Source organism: Aethalodelphis obliquidens, unplaced genomic scaffold, assembly GCF_003676395.1.
Source record: "Aethalodelphis obliquidens isolate GAN/ISIS:26980383/991018 unplaced genomic scaffold, ASM367639v1 scaffold2, whole genome shotgun sequence".
In the NCBI taxonomy this organism is placed as follows: domain Eukaryota; kingdom Metazoa; phylum Chordata; class Mammalia; order Artiodactyla; family Delphinidae; genus Aethalodelphis; species Aethalodelphis obliquidens.
Genome location: NW_020837946.1, coordinates 37,681,277 through 37,705,910, shown reverse-complemented (window position 1 = coordinate 37,705,910; position 24,634 = coordinate 37,681,277). Strand labels below are relative to the sequence as shown.

Genomic DNA, 24,634 nt, shown 5'->3' with positions numbered 1-24,634 from the left:
AAAGAAAGAAAGAAAGAAAGAAAGAAAGAAAGAAAGAAAGAAAGAAAGAAAGAAAGGAAAAAGGAAAGAGAGAGAGAAAGAGGGGGAGGGAGGGAGGGGGGAGAGAGAGAGAAAGCAAGGAAGGAAGGAAGGAAGGAAAGAAGGAAGGAAGGAAGGAAGAAAAGAAATTTTACAGTAGCTATGAGAAAAAGAGAACTGCTGTACCACATCAAGTCCAAGTTTGTACAGAGCACACGGTAAGAAGAAATACACTATACTGTAATTAAAATGACTTACAGAAGCAGCAAAGGCATAGCAGCATTCAGAAATACTAGAGGGAAAATCGAGAGAAGCAAGACATTACTGACTGTCTCTCACTAGAAGTCAAGGAAGTAGGCAAAACAAAGTGTTCTTTGATGGCTTGGCAGCAGCAAAGATGGCAACAGTGTAGAACTGAGCTGATGAGAGGCAGCACAGACTCATTTTTGGAGCAAATTCGACTTCTTTAAGTTGCTTGCCATCGATTGTGAGTCTCATATAATAGCTGATTTTTTTCCCCTAAGAATAGACCTTTGCTCTCATATAGTACTGCACTCTTGAATGTTTCAGTACTAGTTACGGCGCTTAAGAAAGGCACCAAACACTATATTTGTTCAAAACAAAGAAGGGATCAATTATTAAATCATCTTTTCTAAGAACTCACCAACCTATAAATAAAATGTGTTTGGAAAACAAATATTTTCCTGCCTCTGCTGTTTTTACTTTCAGTAGCATTAACTTAAAAGGTACCATTTCAGGGCTTCCCTGGTGGCGCAGTGTTTGAGAGTCCGCCTGCCGATTCAGGGGACACGGGTTCGTGCCCCGGTCCGGGAAGATCCCACATGCCGTGGAGCGGCTGGGCCTGTGAGCCATGGCCGCTGAGCCTGCGCGTCCAGAGAGGGCCTCCGCAACGGGAGAAGCCACAACAGTGAGAGGCCCGCGTACCGCAAAAAAAAAAAAAAAAGGTACCATTTCAGCAATATTTTTCTCAAGAAACGAGACTTATCAACTCACTTGCATTCAAGCCACTCTGGGCCTCTCCCTTTTTCTTTTTAGGAATGAAGCTCTATTCAAGGGAGCCTATGCTCACTAAAAATATCTCACAGCACTAATGTTCTCATTAGAAGCGTCAATGGGTGTGATGTCTTTAATGCTGGCTCTGTTTGTGCCTACTGTCCACCTGTGCAAATGTCTAAATGACAGTTGATAAACAATATATAAATCACTGCAAAAGGGAATCATGCAGAAAAACCTGGAGCTTAATTACATGTCCCAGAGCATCACCTCCAAAGATACAAAAGGTCTGATTGTTTTATCTATCTTGTGATAGATTTGGAATTAAGTGATCAGATCCTCTACAATAATATTGTAATAAAAGATAATACTTAATTCCTTACAAAAGTGACATCCTTACCAAATAAGCTTAGTTTATTCCCGCCGTTTTCCCTTATTTAATGTGCACCAGTAATGCACGGGAATGCAGTGGCTTCCCTTCCACTCCTGAAATGCATCAGCCCTCTCCCTTCTCACAGCTTCTGCACAATTCCCTCTGTCTAGAACATTCTATACACTCTCCCTCACCTAGTTAAATCCAATTCACCTTCCAGATCTCAATTCAAAAGGCCCTTGTCCAAAACACCCTTCCCTCACCACCCTACCACTGTCCCATCTAGATGAGATTCCCGTTACGTAGGTTCTTGCAGCTTCCTGTGCTTTTCCCTCAGAGCACTTATCAGTCTGTAGAGTAATTATGTAACTGTGTGTGTTATTTGACTAATATCCATCTTTCTACACCAGACTCTAAGCCCTGTCAGAACAGAGACTATGGTTGTTTTGCTTTCACTGGATTCTTGGAGCCTAACGCAATGCCTGGAATATAGTAGGCACTCAATTTGCTGAATGAATTTAGTAAGCAAACCCCATCATGTCCTGACACCCTGCCATATAAATGGTCAGGCCAAATAAAGATGAAGTGAAGAAAATAGTGTTCTGAAAACTGTCTGATCAATCAGCTTGACATAGTGCTAGTAAGTAGATTCTTCTTGGCGAATTTAGTTTATCTTGATCTATGCTATGGTCATGACCCTGACAAAGAACTGGTTTAGTCCTAAGGATAGCATAATATGATAGATTAGGTTCAGCAGTGTAGTTCAGAAAATCCCAAACAGCAGTGGCTTAAACAAGATAGATGCATATTTCTCCCTCACTGTAAACAAGGTCTAAATACGAAGTTACCCAGGACTGCTCCAGTGATCTGCAATGAGAAGACCCAGGTTCCATCTATCTTGCTGCAAAACTCTCCTTAGCATCTACTTCATGCTTCTACTTCAGGATCCATCAAGGCTGCTCAAGTCCAGCCATCCCATCCAATTCTAGGCATCAGTAAGAAAGAAGGAGGTAAAAAGGCTTCCCCCTTTCTAGAAATTTCACACATAAGTCCTTTAGTCAGAATGCAGTCATACAGCCATACCTAGAGGCAAGGGAAGCTAGAAAATATAGTCTGTATTCTAGAAGAAGTTTATATTAATAACAAAGAAAGGAAGGCTGGATACTGGGAGACAATCAGTAGTTTCTGCCACAAATTGCAAAAATATTTGAGGGGATCTCATCTGCTGTTCCTGGTAACAGCAGGTCCCTCCTCAAATGAATGTCATTTAAGCAAGTAAGACCGACCAAACGGGAGAAAGAAACCTGTATGCCCAACAACGGAATGTAATTCGAGCCTTGATATGAACAAACAAGTGCCACCAAAGAGTGGGCCCTGAGGGAGAAGGCAGCGAGAACACAGCAGATGACCCCAGCGCTGCCGACAGGAACATGGAGATCTGGAAGGGTAGGAAGCTCATTAAGAGCTTGGAGGCCGTCCGCAGCAAAGGCACAGGCATGATATCACTGACCATCCCTCCCGAAGACCAGATTTCAAGAGTTGCAAAAATGTTAGCAGAGGAGTTTGGAACTTTAAGTTACTTTAAGTTACCTTAAGTTACTAGCAAACTTTAAGTTACTTTAAGTTACTAGCAAACTTTAAGTTACTTTAAGTTACTAGCAAACCGCCTTTCAGTCCTGGGAGCCATTACATCTGTACAACAAAGACTCAAGTTTTATAACGAAGTACATCCAAATGGCCTGGTAGTTTACCGTGCTACAACTGTAACAGAAGAGGGAAAGGAAAAGAAAGTCAACATTGACTTTGAACCTTTCAAACCAATTGATACGTCACTGTATTTGTGGGACAACCAATTCCATCCAGAGGCTCTTACAGCACTGCTTCCAGAAGACAGCCAGCTGGCATCATTGTAACAGATGGTAGTGGTGACTTTTTGGCACAGTCCAAGGAAATACAAGAGAAGTCCTGCACAAATTCACTGTGGCTCTCCCAAAGAAACATGGTGGAGGAGGTCAACCAGCCTGCATCTTGCCCATTTCAGAATGGGAAGTGACCTAACTCTATCTGGAAAGTAGCTCAGACTGCGGGGCAGCTGTTTATTTCTGGGGACAAAGTGAATGTGACTGGTCTCGTTTGAGCTGGATCAGCTGACTAAAACTGAACTAAGTCTATCTGATATGTTTGATCAGAGGTTACAATCAAAAGTTTTTAAATTAGTTGATACATCCTACGGTGGTAAAAGTGGATTCAACCAAGGTATTGAGATATCTACTGAAGTCCTCTCCAACGTGAAGCTCATTCAAGAGAAGAAATTAATAGAGCGATACTTTGATGACGTCAGCCAGAGAGATGTTGCTCATTGGCAAAGCACAGAAGAGGACAAAATTTTCTATCAACTCCAGAGAAAGAGAAGGATAAATCTCATTTTACAGACAGACACGACAAGAACATGAGCATGATGCCCCTGTTGGAATGGTTTGCTGACAACTATAAAAAAAAATTTGGAGCTATGTTGGAAATTGTCGCAGATAAGGCACAAGAAGGATCCCAGTTTGTGAAAGGATTTGGTGCAATTGGAGGTATCTTGCAGTACCGAGCAGATTTCCAGGGAATGGAATACCAAGGAGGAGACAATGAATTTTTTGACTTTGATGATTACTAGGTAGTTGACATGGGTCTGGCGAAACGTGCCTCACCCTCCAGCATCCAACCCAAGGAACATACCCATGATGGAATCCAAACAGATCCATGCCTTACAATTGGAACATTTCTAGAACTTAATCCACAAGCACTGGATATTAAAAAGAAAACCGAAACAAAGCCTGACCCAACCCTATACTTTGGTTTGTCATGGTATCAGCACAGCAGCCTACAGCTAAGTTCCTAAATGCCACTTTGGGCTAATTTTTAAATCCTAGTTTTTATTTTTATTCGACAGTGAAATTGGCTGCTCTTGTATTTTATGGAAAAAAAATGATGTTTTTAAACTTCATACATAGAAGCAAAAATACTTTCACTGCTGTAAACCTTCAAAAGTTAATAGAAATGAGATCGTTCGATTGGAGAAAAATTAAATTGCTGCATTTCACAGTGACCCATTTACATGGCATCCTCAGATTAGACTGCATAAGAGGAAATATATGTGGTGAATATTGGAGGAAAAAAAACAAATACAATCAGTCTAATTCTTCTCAAATGGCTTCAATGTGGGTTTTCAGTCAGAAGAGGGGCTTTTCATTTTTCTGCTAATCTCTCAAACACACTCCCTTATAATATATGCATTTGGGGTCATATGACTTCTGCATTTCCTAAAATACCAATGGTTGAATTGTTAATTATGGAATAAAACTTACATAGAAAAATATACTCAAGAGGTAAGTCAAACCAGATTGGTACCTTCTTAAAAAAAAAAAAGAGGGCGTCCCTGGCGGCACAGTGGTTGAGAGTCTGCCTGCCGATGCAGGGGACACGGGTTCATGCCCTGGTCTGGGAAGATCCCACATGCCGTGGAGTGGCTGGGCCCGTAAGCCATGGCCGCTGAGCCTGCGCATCCGGAGCCTGTGCTCCGCAACGGGAGAGGCCACAGCTGTGAGAGGCCCGCGTATTGCAAAAAAAAAGTTGGTCAGACTTCAACTACTAAACTCGAGGTATTTCAGAAATTAAGAGGAAGAGCTGGGCAAGAAGCAAGATGGGAATCCCCGAAACTGTTCTAAAAACGGCAAGCTAGTGACACCAGTGACAGTTGCTAGAAGCGTAAAGGAAACCTTTACAAAATTGCTAGATTCGACCTCACTTGTTTCCAGCGAGTCCTTCTCTGAGAGAAACAACGCTTTGTGCCCAGTTTAGATTTAGTGTGGCTACAGCAGTCTTAAAGTAAGTTTTTTTGATTAACCACAGCAGCATGTGGTAATGTTTTACTGCAGATAAGTCATCTCAGAAAGACAGATCCGAGGACATGGTATACTGCATAATAACCAAACCTCACAATTTTCTGGCCCATTCTCCAGCCCACCCTAACACACACCCATCCTCTCTTAAAAGTAACTGTCTGCTCTTTGCAGTCAGGAAATTCTACAACAAGCCCGCCTGTGATCAAAGGCCTCTCCATCAGCTTTCCCCAGATACATAATCCACAGCTGGCAAAGGCTCAGAAACATCCTCTTGACCATGAATAAATTTGATTTTTTGGACTGGAGGTATGCAAAATCATGTTATACAGCCCACAATGGTCATGCATTTGAAGATTACTCCTCCTTTCCAGGACAAATTTTCTCTTTCTGAATCTCGGTCCTGTTTCTGAGGTGTACCAAGACATCAGGTCTGAAAAATTAGAGGAGAATTTCCCATTGCCAGGGAAGTCTGTCAGAAAAGCTCAGGACTTAAAAGGAGAAAAGGAAAATAGAATTAAATTTGTCAATGTGTGAAGATGCCAACAGGCATTACACATGCGCCCGCACGCACACAAACACACACAGTGCTAGGAGTCAAATACGCTTAGGAAACACTAACTGAAAGGTTTCTTTCCTGCAGACCTTCTCAGAGCCTTTAATATTGCCAATATGCATTATGGATCTCCAAGAGGGGCACAGTAGACAGATCTTCTACTTCAACTCTTGTTCATCTTATATGGTGGCAACATACTAGAATGGAAAGAAATGTATCAAGATTAAACAGGGCTGTCTCTGGGTAATAAAGTTTACAGGTAATTTTAATTCTCTGTATCTCTAAATTCTCTATCATGAATTGCTATTGCTTTTACAATCTGAAAAAAGTTAAGGATGAGAAAGAAAAACTAACATTTGAATCTATATTGTTTTAATATTTTTAAAAATCAGAAGTAACTGAAAGGGAGATTTTATTTCTTTCTTTTAAGAAACAGAGGTGCTTATTGTTCTTCAAGATTTACTGTATACCTCCAGTATGCCAGGTTCTAATGTAGGAGTAATAAAAAGGAAGAATTTATTTTGATGATTCACTACATAGTTCCAGTAGCCTGAAAGAGGAAAAGAAACTCTTCAAAGGTCTTCCCACTATGAGCTAATAAATAAACTAAAGCCTGCAAACATAATAAAAATACTTGTACAATATCAATATAAAAATATACATTTATGCTACTGTGCTTTTTCCCCCAATCATTTAAAAGATCTCCTTTAAATATAACCTCTTGATTTATTTTGTAACAGTACCCTATATATAAAAACTTGAATTGGAAATAAAACGTTATCAATAGACCCTTAAACTCTATCATTCATTCTTTCATCAAGTTATTAAATGCTTATTACATACTGGGAAATACATGATTATTCTTGGAGAATTCCATGAAAGCATGTCCTTCTTCATGATTAGTTATTTTAGCAGGTTATTATCTAAATAAATCTAATACTATTTATAAAATTAGAAAGAGAAAAATTAGCATAGAGAAACTAAAGTTATAACAGACCTACGTAGCAAATATTTTATGATATGATCTGTTGCTTTGTCTTATTTTCAGTTTGGTAATCATGGTAACTTGGACTATCCAGAAAAGTAAAACCAAATTCTAATTCTGGCCAAAAGAAAACAATTTCAGTATGCTTGGTCCTAAGGCTTCCTACGTTTCCAGTTATGCCACGTTTAGCAAAAGAGACAGGAGGAGCCAGGCATCAAAGTCCATCTTCAGCAATTCTACAAACCACTTACTTGTTAAGGCGTTTCTGTCCCCAGTTACAACCACAGTGACTAGGTTAAACTAGCAAAGCCACCTCTCCAGGTTCACCATGAAGAAAAGAACTCTTCTTCTAACCCCTCCAGGCTATTCTTCCCATGGAATGTTTTCAGACAGTTTTGGGAACGACCCCCTTCCTCTCAGCTAGGGGGAAGGTCAAGAATGGTCAACAGGACACTCTAATGTAGGCAGACTTTGGGACTTGATTCACCCATCAAGGGAGGCAAAGGACATGCTTCTATTTATGTCATCTCCCACGATGAGACCAGAAAACCTCTGTGTAGTCTCTCTACAACTCAAACGGGAGGAACCCAGGGAAATTATGTCAGCTGGAAGCCCCAGTGTGGAAATTCTCAGTCCACCAGGTTAACCACACATGGAAGGGCCACAAATAGGTACAAGTTCCTTTGCTTCGAGACCTGAATAAAGAGGCCTAAATTTTGTGACTAGCCAAATAAGCAGCAAACTTATTTGCTCAGGGAAATAATATTGCCCTGCTCTAATTACAGCTCTGCTGGAACAGAGTTTCTAGAAAGTGCTGAGATTTCCTTCAATTTCACTGAGCAAGAATTCCAATGATGAAAGTGGACCCACACCACCATACTAGAAAAGCCATTTAGAGGAATAAATTTCCACAAATCAAAACAAAAATAAACTAAGTCTACCATTTTTGAGTGTTTACTACACACATATATTCACTAAATATGCAATGTGTTTCTAGTTCACACTACTGAATTTGTCTTACGATGTCAACAGCAGCAAGAAAGTCTGTAAGACTAGCGCAAAAGGATTCCTAGAGGGCTTCCCTGGTGGTGCAGTGGTTGAGAGTCCGCCTGCCGATGCAGGGGACGCGGGTTCGTGCCCTGGTCCAGGAAGATCCCACATGCTGCGGAGCGGCTGGGCCCGTGAGCCACGGCCTCTGAGCCTGTGCTGCACAACGGGAGAGGCCACAACAGTGAGAGGCCCGCGTACCACCAAAAAAAAAAAAAAAAAAAAGGATTCCTAGAGAGCCTAAGAAACAAGAAATCCAGTGCCTCAGAAGTACAACTTCTTTTTAAGACCGAAAAAAAAGAAAAAAAAATTGTTTTATAAGGAAGAGAAACTTGGGCCTGAACTCTAAATTTTGTGTTAATTGAATCAATGTTAATAAGTTCAAGCTATTTGGGGCTTCCTAAAACTCACTTGTTAAAACAAATAAATGAAGGCCAAGAAAACATACAAAGAGGAAATATTTGTGGGCCCAAAACAAGGGAGTTAAGAAATCAAACAGCACTATGAATAGGCACAGAACTATTGTTATGTCACCCACGAACACAGACATGAAATGACCTATGTATAAAAGTTAGCGAACAGTCATTGACATTGTATACTCCAAGGCAAAAATATCAAAATAACCAAATGCTTCTCACACATGGGAGCCACATCTTAAAAATGAAAAGAAATTCAGAACAACTTAGGTGGCTATAAATGACAAAGGAAGCAGCTGCTGTTAAAGTTTCAAGTTTCTTAATAGCTCATGTCAGCAGCCACATTAAAAAACAGGGTAATTGTTTAAATGCTTGGGCACAACTCTCTTAAGCAACTACCCATGGTATAATGGGAAAATTGAGATAAATCTGTACATCAAGGGATACAATGGCATTAGGAGAAAATTGCTTCCCACTCTCTTACTAATTTAGCAGATAAGAAGAATGTGTCAGCCTCAGATTGGTCAGTATCTAAGCAGCGGGCAGTAATTTTTATTTACTCCCATCTTTCTGAAGAATTTAGAACACTTCTAATATTATTTGCTAATAAGCATTTCTATTCATTGCCACCAGGCATATGTCAGGATAGAGGTGGGACAGAATACCGTGTGTGTCTCTTATGTTCATTGAAACGGTTGCTGAGGAGATAGAAAAACAGAAAATGGGGGAAATGACAACATGTACAGAGACTATTTACTATTTGCTTTCTACCCTCAACAAAGTTTTGGCTTGACAATTTTTTAAAGAAAGCCACCTCCACATCTCAAGCAGTGACGCACATTATCTCTTCAGCTAACCCCCTGCTCTATCAAGATGATTGATCACTCCATTCCTGGTAAAAATACATGGATAGGTGGGTAAGTCTGTGGGTAGCCAATCTTGAAGGCTGGCTACCCACAGGTTGGCTACACACACTGCTTGTTTTAAGAAAATCTATGGAAATGTCCCAATTACAAAACAGATTAACTCAAGGGTGCTCATTTACCTTACAAAATAAAGAGGCTGTTTGCTATAGTTTTTTATCAGGTCAAGGGGAAGAAGAAACTTGAGAGCAAAGTTGTTTGTGGAGTTATTTTTCGTAACAGTGGTAGCAGTTGCTGGGCTGCCCCGTGAGAATCAGCACGACGATTCTGTACTCATCACTCGAGTCAGGAGGCAGCTGGAGCATCACAACTGACTGTGACTCCTCAGGACATGGGAATGTCTTCCCGTTCAGGAATAATTAAAAGCACCGAGGCCATTCAAATCAAAGTTGTACCTAAATTCCTCCAGGAACATTTTAAAAACTAGGAAGGCAAGAGAAATAAAATATATTCCCTAATATGGCACTCAGATTATCATGCAACCTCTTTTATCTCATTGAAATGGAAATAGAAAACACAGAGGAAAAAAATGGGAAAAGGGAGGAGTATTTTGGATTCTCCCCCAATGCTCCATTCCTACTGTTTTGTTCTGTCCCCAAACCAGAAAATGACATCAGGAACGTGAACACAATGCAGCCACATGAGCCCTGATGAAGGCCAGGCTTTGAGGAAGGAAAAGGAAGGAAGAGAATAGGCAAAATATGAAGTCCAGTTATAAGGCCACGGATAACTATGCCCTGCCGCACATAAACCATTCCTACATTCTTAAACCATTCCGCCCAGCCAGCCTACAAAGGGAGCTTGAATTCCTGGGCCCCTGGTGCTGCCAAGTATCCCGCTTTTACTGTAACAGTCTCCCCATCACCACCGTTGTCAGCCCTTCCCATTGTAGCACCTGACCCTCACGCTGCTGCCAGATTTGCTTCCCGACACATATTTTCTAGAGCTCGAACGCCTACAGCAGCTCCCCAGGGTCAGGCACTATGCTAAGGGCTTTTCGTGCATTATCTCATTTCATCCTCACTACAGTGCTATGAGCTATATTCTCATTCTTTCCATTTCACAGATGAAGAAATTGAGGCACAGAGTAGTTTCATAATTTACCCAAAATTACACAGCTAGGATACAGCAAAACACTCACAACCCCCATGTTTTAACACCAACAAAATAAAATCCAAACTCTCCGGCCTCGCCATCAAGCATCTCCGTATCTTTCCAGTCTTATTTCCATCTCTTCCCTTTCGTTTCTTCCTTACTACCTGGCACAGCACGATGCAGTCCCCGTGATGAATTCGTGTTGATTGAATGAAATGTCCAAGCTAATGAATGATCAGTCAGTTTTTATTTCATTCAAACATGGTCCTTATTTTCAATGTCACAGGGAAAAAATTGTTTCAGCGTCTTCCCAGGAAATCTAATCTTTGAACATGACACCAGGCAACAAAGAAATTGCACAAGAACGTGTTAGGTTAATTATTCATCTCCTCACTGTCAGCAAGGGCTTCCAAGCAAGGCAGCGGTAACAGATCTACACCCAGACGTGTTACAAGTCACACGAGGGTGGGGCATGGTTGTTGAATATGGATCCCCAATCCAGGAAACAAACTCCTTACAATACACCTTTTTTTTCCTTGAAAGAAAATTTATCAAATCTATCATAGGGCAATCATACTGGCAGTAGTCCTGACTACCTAGAGCAAAATCGATTGCTTTATATAAATTAGGTTTTGCTTGGTGCCAACAAGTAGGATAAACTAAAAACCCAAACTTAATTCATACAGTACTTCACAGGATACAAACCACTTACACATAACCTCTGACATCATCCCCATGGCAACGTTCTGAGGCCTTATTATTCTCCCCATTTGGCAGAGGAGGAAACTTGAGTGCAAAGATGATGAGTAATGTACCCAAAACCACACAAAAGACAAGAGACCAAGTCTTCTCTCTCCAAGTCCAGCCTGAGGGTCCCAGGTGTGAAGAGCAGTTATTTTCTAACAGACCTTTCCCTCTACATACAGCCTCTTCCATGATAAAGAAAGGTTCCGACCAACTTAGTACAAGAGTCCAAGCTGAGGAGCAGAGGCACCCAAGAAGAACCAGGAAACGGCTGGCAACAGGTTTCTGCGGGCTTAAGACATTGGCTCCATCAACTGTACATGCTAAGTAATGGTTCTGGACAGGGTCCCTTCCTCCTCCTTGTCCCCCCTCTTCCTCCCTGCTCCCCAAAATACCTGAACAACCCAGAAGCAGAAAAGAAGAAAGTAGCAACATCCACACTTGTCCCTCCTGGCTTTCTACCCAATGCTGCAGTAAGAGCAGAGAGCAGAGCCTCATTACCTTCAACCTGGGGAGGAGGATGGGAGGGGAACTGTGATGGTTAATTTTATGTGTCAACTTGGAGGGTGTGTTTGGATGAGATTAATGTTTAAATGGATGAACTCTGGGTAAAGCAGATTGCCCTCCATAATGCTGGTGGGCCGCATCCAATCAGCTGAAGGCCTGAACAGAGCAGAAAGACCAGCCTCCCCAAGCAAGGGGCAATTCTCCAGCAGACTACCTTGGGACTGGAGCTGCAGCCATTCCAGTGAGAGCTGCATTAGCTCCCCTGGGTATACAGGCTGCTGGCCCACATTGCAGATTTTGGACTTTCCATAATCATGTGAACCAATTCCTTATTAAAAATGCCATATAGATAGATCATATATATATGGATAATTTATATATATATTTAAAAAATAGTGTGTGTGTGATATATATATATATATATATATATATATATATATATATATATCTCCCATTGGTTCTGTTTCTCTGGAGAACCATGACTAACACAGGGACCAACTGGCAATGGTGGAATATTATGGGAGCAGATCTTTGCTACAGATGAAGAGGGATCTCTGGGATGATGAAAAGGAACTCAAAGCAGAGAGAGCATGTGGTGTCCACGTGGAGGGAAGTACTGATGTATATGTACTTTGAGGAATGACGGGGGGGGGGGGGGCTGGAATTGAGAAAATTTTTGCTTAGGGAGAACTAACATTTTTAGTTATATAGGAGAGAGTTTATTATTCTTGAAAATTACATAATATGTAAGAAAAATGTGGTCTAAAACTCACTTTGATTATAAAAATCCCAATAGAAAACATATTTGACAATTTTTATCAATTTAACCTTCTTAAAAGAGGACAAGATTCACATTATGAAAGAGGAAGAACTTCCCAATTTTGCTCTATGTGTGGAATAATCAAGTGGCCACCAGCATACTTTTATTCAAACAGTATGCTGGGAAACAAAAAAAGTTTTTATGACAGAGCGAAGGGAAAACACAACTTCCTATTTGTCTTAGATATGTAATTTAAGCAAACACAACCATTAAAACACATAACCTCTTCATCAGCTGCACTAAAGTTTATTTTTAAACAGATATTCAAAATATTTAAGCCATAATCCTATCACAGCTGCAGCTGGATCATCAATTGTCGAGTTACAGGTTTACATTCATTCTCACCAAAATGTCTACATCACTACAGTATTTATTTTGAGGATATTTTTCATGTGGATAATTAAAAGCATACAAGTCCACATACATTTCACTTTTATTATCAAAGTAGTTTTCAAAGATGTTTCTAGGCCCAAAATATACGATAGGTATTAACTAAGGTTAAATTCTAAAAGTATTCTTTCCATAATGAAAATCTGCACCTATAATAAAACACTAATAGGAGAATGCTGACTTATTTCAGAAATTTTAATCTACTCATGAAAAACAATTTCTTTTGGTGGCATAATTTTAAAATCACTACACTAGACAATGACAGTTAAACTTATCTATCAGTTGGGATGTTTTCAGCTGCAAACATCAGAAAAAACAACTAAAATTGGCTTAAGCAATCTGGACATTTATATATCTCTTAGCAAAACCTTTTGAGGTAGGTTGTTCTAGCCTAAGTAGGTCAGTGGTTCAGTGATGTCATCCTTTTGCTCTGCATCTTTGGTAGTTGGTGACCACCTCCTTATGATTGCAAAATGGTGGCAAAAGCTCCAAACAACACATCATCACACAAGAATGTCCAAAGTAGGAACACTGGAGGCAGGGAGAGGTAAGGAGTATGTACTCCCTGAACTTCTCTCTTTTTTATAAGGGAGAAATATCTTTCCCAGAAGCCTCCAGTCTTCCAATAAATCTCCTGAACCAGAATGAAGTCACATGACCCCTTCTAAACGAATTTGTGCCAAATGGGAATAGCATTGCCATGATCTGCTAAGAGGTCTTCATTCATCCCCTGGGGTTGGGCACATTGCAGCCGGATGCCTGAACAAAATTGGGATTCTGTTAACAAAGGAGAAAGCGGGATGGGCAATCAAGAGTCACTTCCAAAGATGGATAAAGAATAGCTTATATTATTGAATGCTTTTAGTACCACTCACCTTATTATGCACTGTTTATACATTATATCATTTAGTTCTCACCAGTTAGAGGCCATTATTATCTCCATTTTCCAGATGAGGAAACCAAAGCACAGAGTGGTCATATAGTTTCTCCAGGTAAGTGATAGAAATAGGACTGAAATCCAGACAGTCTGACCCCACAGTCAGCAAAGGCTTGGTTTGGGTGGCTACAAAAATTTTAAAGCAGAAAAGACAACTGAGGTGGCTATAAAATTCATCTGGGGTGGTAAGCTAGTAAAAGGAGAAAAGTTTTAGGGGCTTCCCCGGTGGCACAGTGGTTAAGAATCCACCTGCCAGTGCAGGGGACACGGGTTCAATCCCTGGTCCAGGAAGATCCCACATGCTGCGGAGCAACTAAGCCCGTGCACCACAACTACTGAGCCTGTGCTCTAGAGCCCTCGAGCCACAACTACTGAAGCCCGCACACCCTAGAGCCCATGCACCACAACTACTGAGCCCACACGCCGCAACTACTGAAGCCCGCATGCTCTAGGGCCCGTGTGCCGCAACTAACGAGCCCGTGTGCTGCAACTACTGAAGCCCTCACGCCTAGAGCCCGTGCTCCACAACAGAAGCCACTGCAACAAGAAGCCCGCACACCACAATGAAGAACAGCCCCCACTCGCCACAACTAGAGAAAGCCCGCATGCAGCAACGAAGACCCAACGCAGCCAATAAATAAATAAATATTTTTTTAAAAGGAAAAAAGTTTTAAAACCCCTCAAATTTCAAATAAAAGGCATCTTATTTCACCCATTTTTACTGCATTAAGGCAAAGAAGGAAGAAAAATTATTCCAGCGTTCCACTTTAGAACGCTCCTCTTAAAATATCTTTTATTTATTGCTAAAATTTTTTGTTTTAAATTTCACATATATTGCCAACACCATAAAATAAAACTGTTTATTTCTTGATAATCTTTTTACATATTTTATTACAATATATAAACACATACATTTTACTTTGCTTTCTTCCAAATCTTTTTCATTTCCAGTCTTCCTGAATATCATTTGGAATAGCTAAAAGAAAATTCCAATTTTATCTCTCAATTGTTGGCCACTTACATTCCTTCTAATTTTTCACCATCAGAAATAACAATACAATAAATGGGGGTTTTTTCTTATAGCTTTTTTCTTCTTTAGCAGTTTGTCTTTAGAATAGGTTCCAAGAAGTGGAATGGCCAGGTCAAAGGGTCTGACCATTTGTATGACTTTTTACATCCACTGTCAATGGGCTTCAAACAGAACTGAGCTATTAACATTGCTGCCAGAAATGTAAGAATGTACTCATTTCCTCAGGTCACATTAGCTTTGTTTTATTTATATTTGTATTCATTAAGTAGCCATAAAATGGTTTCTCATTACTTTTTTACTTCCATTTCTTTGATTTGGAGTGGAGCATTTCCCCATAGGCGTGTGTGCAAGTATTTCCTCCTGTGAAAAACCTGTTCCTATTCTCTGCCCATTAATCTTTCTGGGTTTTAGTGCTGTTGTGATTCACATATTCCAAAACAAAGTTGGCTTAATTTCATTTCTGCAAACTGCATGCAGACTAAATGACTGGTTTATCTAGACTTACACTTGGGTGAACCCAAATTCCAGCTTGTTTCCCAGAATTCCTAGATTTCAACAACTGAGGCATAACTGTCCATCTTAGTGATAAAAATATGAACAAGAATGTTTCCACTGCTTATTTTTTTCCCCAAGATACATATTAAGACCACTACACTCAAAAATTCTAAGAGTAATATTAACATATATACATCAATCCTTGTTTTCATTGTCAACTACACTCTGCAGATAAAGAATCATTCTTTCACTATGGGATAATAGCCTTTATAAGATTTCTTTTGTGCTTTTATTCCAAAATTGCTAGGTAGGTGCAAACTCCTAGGGGAAAAAAAAATCAGTATCTTCAGATTTTGTTTTCCTTAAGTATATAAAGAGGAAAAAAAAGCCTCCTCAAAACAACATATACAATAAACTCTTCAATCATCTTTTAGCAAAAAAGAAAAGGCATAAAAAGGGGCAAGAAGGATAAACTAGGAGTTTGGGATTAACGTATAGCACAGGGACCTATATTCAATATCTTGTAATAACCTATGGTAAAGGAAAAGAATCTGAAAAAGTATATATGTATTATATATAATATATATATATGAACCACTTTGCTGTACACCTGAAACTAACACATTGTAAATCAACTATACTTCAATACAAAAAGAAAAAGTAAAAGCATAAGGCACATTGTTATAAACACTTTTTTTAGACTCTACCACTCTGCCTCTTATCTCCTTCTGTTACCTAAATATTTATTCTCAAACCAGAATCACTAAGAGAGCCTTTTAAAAATATAGATTCCCGCCCCATGCCCCAAATCTGCGGGGCTGCAGCCTAATAATCTATACTTTTAAAATATTCCCCAAGTTTCCAAATCTTTCAGCTGCAAAAATCTCATTTTAAACTAACTCTTAACAAGAACCATAAGGCTAATACTTAAATTGATTTTAAATCCTGCTAAGCAAAAGATCTGCATTTACTTCTGTAGTGTTTTGGAAAAAGCTCTTGAAAGATAATTTACACTCTTAATTAACCTTTTACCTAAGAAAGAGCAGAGGCCAGAGACAAACATTTTTGACTCTCAGCCCTTTGCAAGGTAAGGTAAGGATCACGTGGTATCCAGGACCAACACTGGTACCAATTTACCCTCATAGTGCTTCCTGAAGGAAGTATTCAGGAATCCTTAGTCCTATTGCAAAGGGCTTGTTATTGTTTTTTCTTTGTTTGCTTGTTTATAAATAACCAAAATCAACTTGTATGAGGGTAGTCAACCATAAGTAATTTTATTTTTTCAAACTTTTCCTTAATGTTATGGGGAAGTTATTTTTTATGTTTCAGGAGAAAATGAAAGGGGATTCGTAAAAAACCTAGGTGGCATTCCCCATTTATTCACTGGCTGCTTTTGAATTCTCTTTGCTGTCAGGCATTATTAGAATCTTATTCTAAGATGTCCCAAAGCACAGTGGATAGTTTATTAATGCCTTCAGTAATGCTGATTTCTGCATTATTCTATGAATATCAGTTATTCTATATGTATGTATTCCACATATGTATGTAAAGAGAAACTTGGATGCACTTGAAAACCAGAAGAATGTTAATGCAGAAGCCTTCGTAAGTCAGTGCTTTACTAACTCTCCAGCGTATTTCCACATAGGTATTTAAATCACAGAAAATCACTTCAGCTGCAGCCTCAGCTGGGTGGAGAAAAGGCCCTGTGGTTAGAGTTTTATCTTCTTTCTGTAGCCAAGAAAAAGAAAGTCACACTATGTTAGGTGGACACTCGGCAGACAAGGGCAACACTATGTGGTCCTACAGTCAACAAGCAAAAGGGTTAACCGTGGCCTCCTGCACTGACTCAGTCTTATTATTCAGCCTCATTCCAGAAACAATATTAATAAGCAGGGGTTCCTTGAAAGATTAATGTTTCTGAGCTCAGCCACCCCCAGTGGGAGTATTCTCTATCCAATTCTATAATACGCAGGCTGCAAATCTTCTGGCCTCATTGAACTAAAACAGGTAAAAGCACTCAGTATCTTCCTCCACGGTTTCATGTTAAGCTTTCAACTCCCGCCTGTAATCGGCCAGAAATGTTGGTGCTTCCTGAACTATCCTACTGAAGCATCCTAACAGCAGAGGAGCAGATCCCAAATACAAAATTAAATTACTCTCCCTTGGGGTTATCTTAAGATGTCTTGTATAGGTTCCATCTTAGTCTCTGTTGTATTTATGCATTTGCTTTAACAGCAAATAATGCTTCTTCTAAAACTCTAGGAAAAATGGATACTCCAGAAGGAGGAAGTAGATGTATTACAGTACTTCGTGTACCCAGTGGGGTGCACACCCATCACATTGTCTGCCTTATTCAAAACGTTCCCCTTCCCAATTACAAACCACCTCCACAAAGCAAGTTCCTGAGAGCCATTTGTGCAGTATGCTGCCCCAGGCCCTCACCGTGTTAACCGAACCACAAGGCCCCGCGGGGGACCAGGAGGTTCCCCATCCAGGGGATGTGAGGAGATGGAGAGCAAGACGTCTCTCTCTTTGGCTGGAGCTGTACGTGTCCCCCTGTGTAATCCGAGGAGACAAGAAATGTGGTCTTCAGAAAGGCAGCAAATGAAGAAAAGAGAGAGAAGCAGAGGCGAGAGGTAGAGTGAAAATGCCACCTGGGTCCCCGAGATGTCCAGTCAGGGGGGCCAACCTTCCTGGAACTGGACTCCATCAATTTGCAAGCTTAGCTCTCTGAGCAGTTCACCTCAGCACACCACAGGGAACTGCACTTTGGGAAACACGAGCTAAAGTGATGGAAAAGGCAACCCAGGGCCTTGTTCATCATAAGGTGAATCACTTTTGCTGTGGGTGCGACCTTTGTTCAAACAGCAATTCTTTTCTTTTTTTTAATGTTTACTTATTTTTTCTTATTAGTCACCCATTTTATACACATCAGCGTATACATGTCAATCCCAATCTTCCAATTCATCACACCACCACCCCCACCACACGCCGCTTTCCCCCCTTGGTATCCATACGTTTGTTCTCTACATCTGTGTCTCAATTTCTGCTCTGCAAACCAGTTCATCTGTACCATTTTCTAGGTTCCACATATATGTGTTAATATCCAATATTTGTTTTTCTCTTTCTGATTTACTTCACTCTATATGAAAGTCTCTTGGTCTATCCACGTCTCTAAAATGGCCCAATTTCGTTCCTTTTTATGCCTGAGTAATATTCCACTGTACATATATGTACCACATCTTCATTACTCATTCTTCTATCAATGGGCGTTTAAGTTCCTTCCATGTCCTGGCTATTGTAAATAGAGCTGCAATGAACATTGTGGTACATGACTCTTTTTGAATTATGCTTTTCTCTGGGTATATGCCCAGTAGTGGGATTGCTGAGTCATATGGTAATTCTTTTTTAGGTTCCTTAAGGAACCTCCATACTGTTCCCCACAGTGGCTGTATCAATTTACATTGTCACCAACAGTGCAAGAGGGTTCCCTTTTCTCCACACCCTCTCCAGCATTTGTTGTTAGTAGAATTTCTGATGATGCTCATTCTAACTGGTGGGAGGTGATACCTCATTGTAGTTTTGATTTGCATTTCTCTAATAATTAGTGATGTTGAGCAGCTTTTCATGTGCTTCTTGGCCATCTGTATGTCTTCTTTGGAGAGATGTCTATTTAGGTCTTCTGCCCATTTTTGGATTGGGTTGTTTGTTTCTTTAATACTGAGCTGCATGAGCTGTTTATATATTTTGGAGAATAATCCTTTGTCCGTTGATTCATTTGCAAATATTTTCTCCCATTCTGAGCATTGTCTTTTCGTGTTGTTTATGGTTTCCTTTGCTGTGCAAAAGCTTTGAAGTTTCATTAGGTCCCATTTGTTTATTTTTGTTTTTAAATCCATTACTCTAGGAGGTGGATTGAAAAAGATCTTGCTGTGATTTATGTCAAAGAGTGTTCTGCCTAGGTTTTCCTCTAAGAGTTTTATAGTGTCTGGTCTTACATTTAGGTCTCGAATCCATTTTGAGTTTATTTTTGTGTATGGTGTTAGGGAGTATTCTAGTTTCATTCTTCTACATGTAGCTGTCCAGTTTTCCCAGCACCACTTACTGAAGAGACTATCCTTCCTCCATTGTATATCTTTGCCTCCTTTTTCATAGATTAGTTGACCATAGGTGCGTGGGTTTATCTCTGGGCTTTCTATCTTGTTCCACTGATCTATGTTTTTGTTTTTGTGCCAGTACCATACTGTCTTGATTACTGTAGCTTTGTAGTATAGTCTGAAGTCAGGGAGTCTGATTCCTCCAGCTCCGTTTTTTTCCCTCAAGACTGCTTTGGCTATTCGGGGTCTTTGGTGTCTCCATACAAATTTTAAGATGATTTGTTCTAGTTCTGTAAAAAAAAATGCCATTGGTAATTTGATAGGGATTGAATTGAATCTGTAGATTGCTTTGGGTAGTAGAGTCGTTTTCACAATATTGATTCTTCCAATCCAAGAACATGGTGTATATCTCTCCATCTGTTGGTGTCATCTTTAAGTTCTTTCATCAGTGTCTTATAGTTTTCTGCATACAGGTCTTTTGTTTCCCTAGGTAGGTTTATTCCTAGGTATTTTATTCTTTTTGTTGCAATGGTAAATGAGAGTGTTTCCATAATTTCTCTTGCAGATTTTTCATCATTAGTGGATAGGAATGCAAGAGATTTCTATGCATTAATTTTGTATCTTGCAACTTTACCAAATTCATTGAATAGCTCTAGAAGTTTTCTGGTGGCATTTTTAGGATTCTTTATGTATAGTATCATGTCATCTGCAAACAGTGACAGTTTTACCTCTTCTTTTCCAATCTGTATTACTTTTACTTCTTTTTCTTCTCTGATTGCTGTGACTAGGACTTCCAAAACTATGTTGAATAATACTGGTGAGAGTGGACATCCTTGTCTTGTTCCTGATCTTAGAAGTAATGCTTTCAGTTTTTCACCATTGAGAATGATGTTTGCTGTGAGTTTGTCTATTATGTTGAGGTAGTTTCCCTCTATGCTCACTTTCTGGAGAGTTTTTATCATAAATGGGTGTTGAATTTTATCAAAAGCTTTCTCTGCATCTATTGAGATGATCATATGGTTTTTCTTCTTCAATTTGTTAATATGGTGTATCACATTGATTGATTTGCATATATTGAAGAATCCTTACATCCCTGGGATAAATCCCACTTGATAATGCTGTATGATCCTTTTAATGTGTTGTTGGATTCTGTTTGCTAGTATTTATTTTGTTGAGGATTTCTGCATCATTGAGGTTTTTGCATCTATATTCATCAGTGATATTGGTCTGTAATTTTCTTTTTCTACAGTATCTTTGTCTGGTTTTGGTATCAGCATGATGGTGGCCTCATAGAATGAGTTTGGGAGTGTTCCTTCCCCTGCAATTTTTTGGGAGAGTTTGAGAAGGATGGGTCTTAGCTCTTCTCTAAATGTTTGATAGAATTCACCGGTGAAGCCATCTGGTCCTCGACTTTTGTTTGTTGGAAGAGTTTTAATCACAGTCTCAATTTCATTACTTGTGATTGGTCTGTTCATATTTTCTGTTTCTTCCTGGTTCAGTCTTGGAAGGTTATACCTTTCTAAGAATTTGTCCATTTCTTCCAGGTTGTCCATTTTATTGGCATAGAGTTGCTTGTAGTAGTCTCTCAGGATACTTTGTATTTCTGCGGTGTCTGTTGTAAATTCTCCTTTTTCACTTCTAATTTAATTGATTTGAGTCCTCTCCCTCTTTCTTGATGAGTCTGGCTAATGGTTTATCGATTTTGTTTATCTTCTCAAAGAACCAGCTTTTAGTTTTTTTGATCTTTGCTACTGTTTTCTTTGTTTCTATTTCATTTATTTCTGCTCTGATGTTTATGATTTCTTTCCTTCTGCTAACTTAGGGTTTTGTTTGTTCTTCTTTCTCTAGTTCCTTTAGGTGTAACATTAGATTCTTTGAGATTTTTCTTGTTTCTTGAGGTAGGATTGTATAGCTATAAACTTCCCTCTTAGAACTGCTTTTGCTGCATCCCATAGGTTTTGGATCATCATGTTTTCATTGTCATTTGTCTCTAGGTGTTTTTTGACTTCCTCTTTGATTTCTTCAGTGATCTCTTCGTTATTTAGTAACGTATTGTTTAGCCTCCATGTGTTTGTGTTTTTTACGTTTCTTTCCCTGTAATTCATTTCTAATCTCATAGTGTTGTGGTCATAAAAGATGCTTGACATGACTTCAATTTTCTTAAATTTACTGAGGCTTGATTGGTGACCCAAGATGTGATCTATCCTGGAGAATGTTCCATGTGCACTTGAGAAGAAAGTGTAGTCTGCTATTTTTGGATGAATGTCCTATAAATATCAATTAAATCTATCTGGTCTGTTGTATCACTTAAAGCTTGTGTTTCCTTATTAATTTTCTGTCTGGATGATCTGTCCGTTGGTGTAAGTGAGGTGTTAAAGTCCCCCACTATTATTGTGTTACTGTCAATTTCCTCTTTTATAGCTGTTCGCATTTGCCTTATGTATTGAGGTGCTCCTATGTTGGGTGCATATATAATTGTTATATCTTCTTCTTGGATTGATCCCTTGATCATTACATAGTGTCCTTCCTTGTCTCTTGTAACATTCTTTATTTTAAAGTCTATTTTATCTGATATGAGTATTGCTACTCCAGCTTTCTTTTGATTTCCATTTGCATGGAATATCTTTTTCCATCCCCTCACTTTCAGTCTGTATGTGTCCCTAGGTGTGAAGTGGGTCTCTTGTAGACAGCATATATATGGGTTTGTTTTTGTATCCATTCAGCAAGCCTGTCTTTTGGTTGGCGTATTTAATCTATTCACGTTTAAGGTAATTATCGATATGTATGTTCCTATGACCATTTTCTTATCTTTGGGCGGTTTCTTTTTGTAGGTCCTTTTCTCCTCTTGTGTTTCCCACTTAGAGAAGTTCCTTTAGCATTTGTTGTAGAGCTGGTTTGGTGGTGCTGAATTCTCTTAGCTTTTGCTTGTCTGTCAACTTTTCATTTCTCCATTGGATCTGAATGAGATCCTTGCCAGGTAGAGTAATCTTGGTTGTAGGTTCTTCCCTTTCATCACTTTAAGTATGTCATGCCACTCCCCTTCTGGCTTGTAGAGTTTCTGCTGAGAAATCAGCTGTTAACCTTATGGGAGTTCCCCTGTATGCTATTTGTCGTTTTTCCCTTGCTGCTTTCAATAATTTTTCTTTGTCTTTAATTTTTGCCAGTTTTACTATGTGTCTCGGCCTGTTTCTCCTTGAGTTTATCTTGTATTGGACTCTCTGCACTTCCTGGACTTGGGTGGCTATTTCCTTTCCCATGTTAGGGATGTTTTCTATTATAATCTCTTCAAATATTTTCTCGGGTCCTTTCTCTCTCTCTTCTCCTTCTGGGACCCCTGTAATGTGAATATTGTTGCGTTTAATGTTGTCCCAGAGGTCTCTCAGGCTGTCTTCATTTCTTTTCATTCTTTTTTCTTCATTCTGTTCTGCAGCAGTGAATTCCACCTTTCTGTCTTCCAGGTCACTTATCCATTCTTCTGCCTCTGTTATTCTGCTATTGATTCCTTCTAGTCTATTTTTCATTTCAGTTATTGTATTGTTCATCTCTGTTTTTTTGTTCTCTAATTCTTCTAGATCTTTGTTAAACATTCCTTGCATCTTCTCGATCTTTGCCTCCATTCTTTTTCCGAGGTCCAGGATCATCTTCACTATCATTATTCTGAATTCTCTTTCTGGAAGATTTCCTATCTCCATTTTATTTAGTTGTTTTTCTCGGGTTTTATCTTGTTCCTTCATCTGGTACATAGCCCTCTGCCTTTTCATCTTGTCTATCTTTCTGTGCTGTGGTTTTTGTTCCACAGGCTGCAGGATTGTAGTTCTTGCTTCTGCTGTCTGCCCTCTGGTCCAACAGCAATTCTTAATTTAAAAAAATTAAAAACGAAGAGACACAAAGGCAGTAAAACTAAATCAGTAACCGGACAGGCTCCTATTTGGATAGAAATTAGGTATTCCTTCTTACCTAGCAAGAAGGAACCAATCTAACCTGCCTTGCCTTAAACTGTCACAGTTTTGGAATTGATAATCTATAAATTATAAGTTGGGAGCATAAAAATTTTAAAAAGAGGAAGAAGTGCAGGCCTGTGCTTAGTCTTTAGCAGGACTATGAACTTCCCTTTTCTCCAGGTTGTTATGTGCTCTGCTGTTGTCAGCACCGTCAGTGTGCAAATTGGCTGCCCCACTACAGACTGCCACGTGTCCACCAGCACAAGAAAGCCAGAGAAAGCAGGGCTAGAGCGCTGATGAAGAGTAACAGTGCACCTCCTCCAGTCACATCATGGAAGCCAGAGCAGACACCACGCTTAATGGAAGGACACCCACCAAACAGAGAAATGCTTCATCATTCGTCTGTGGTGTTCATTGCAGGAGACCTTTTAAATGGGTGGTTACTAAGTACAGTTTAAAAATAGTAAGGGGGCTTCCCTGGTGGCACAGTGGTTGAGAGTCCGCCTGCCGATGCAGGGGACACGGGTTCATGCCCCGGTCCGGGAAGATCCCACATGCCACGGAGTGGCTGGGCCCGTAAGCCATGGCCACTGAGCCTGCGCATCCGGAGCCTGTGCTCCGCAACGGGAGATGCCATAACAGTGAGAGGCCCACGTACCACAAAAAGATAGTAAGGAATCTTAATCCATCTGTTCTAAATCAAGAAAAATGACTGAAGGAAATTCTTATCATATTCTGAATTTATATTTTTGTAATGGGGGCTGTCTTTTGTACACATGGTTTGAGAGAAAATGTATGGATGACCTATAACTTGAACCCATTTTCAAATCTAAAATACAGAGTCTTTGAATTCATACCACTTTCATTTATTGTTCTAAACAGCAGAAAATAAGACAAATGGGGAAAGTAATTTAAAAAAGAGAGATTTCAGATAAAGAACGAGTTTCTAGCAAATGCCCAACAGTGGACCAGGCTGGGCCAAGCTGGTTTCTAAATCACTAGGAGTGTGAACTTAAAACAGTTAGGACAGTTAGCCCCTGTCAGGAGCACCGGTAGAAGAGATTCCTGTCTTTCTGTGTCTTTAACTGTGTGCCTTTAAAAGACACTTTAACTTTAAAACCAACATTTAGATATTCTCCACATATCAACAGTTTTACAAAAGGTACATGTAGGCACAACAGAGCCAAAGGTAAGACAGTTTGAATACAAGCATCTACGTACAACAAAGTTAACAAAACCAAAGTGCATTATAGTCATTACATCAAGAAATAAATCAGCCTGGGGAAGACAAAGGGGAAATTTTATATGTATATATATATAGATAGATAGATAGATATAGATATATTTATATTTATATAT

At 39.6% G+C, this 24,634-nt stretch overlaps 1 protein-coding gene and 1 pseudogene across 4 annotated transcripts in view; one reads left to right on the top strand and one right to left on the bottom strand.

Annotated features, from left to right (window-relative positions):
- Positions 1–24,634, bottom strand: part of ANKRD44 (ankyrin repeat domain 44) — a 320,445-nt gene that overhangs the window by 248,206 nt on the left and 47,605 nt on the right. The gene's annotated exons all lie outside the window — the stretch shown is intronic.
- LOC113630024 (eukaryotic peptide chain release factor subunit 1-like) lies at positions 2,812–4,845 on the top strand (annotated as a pseudogene).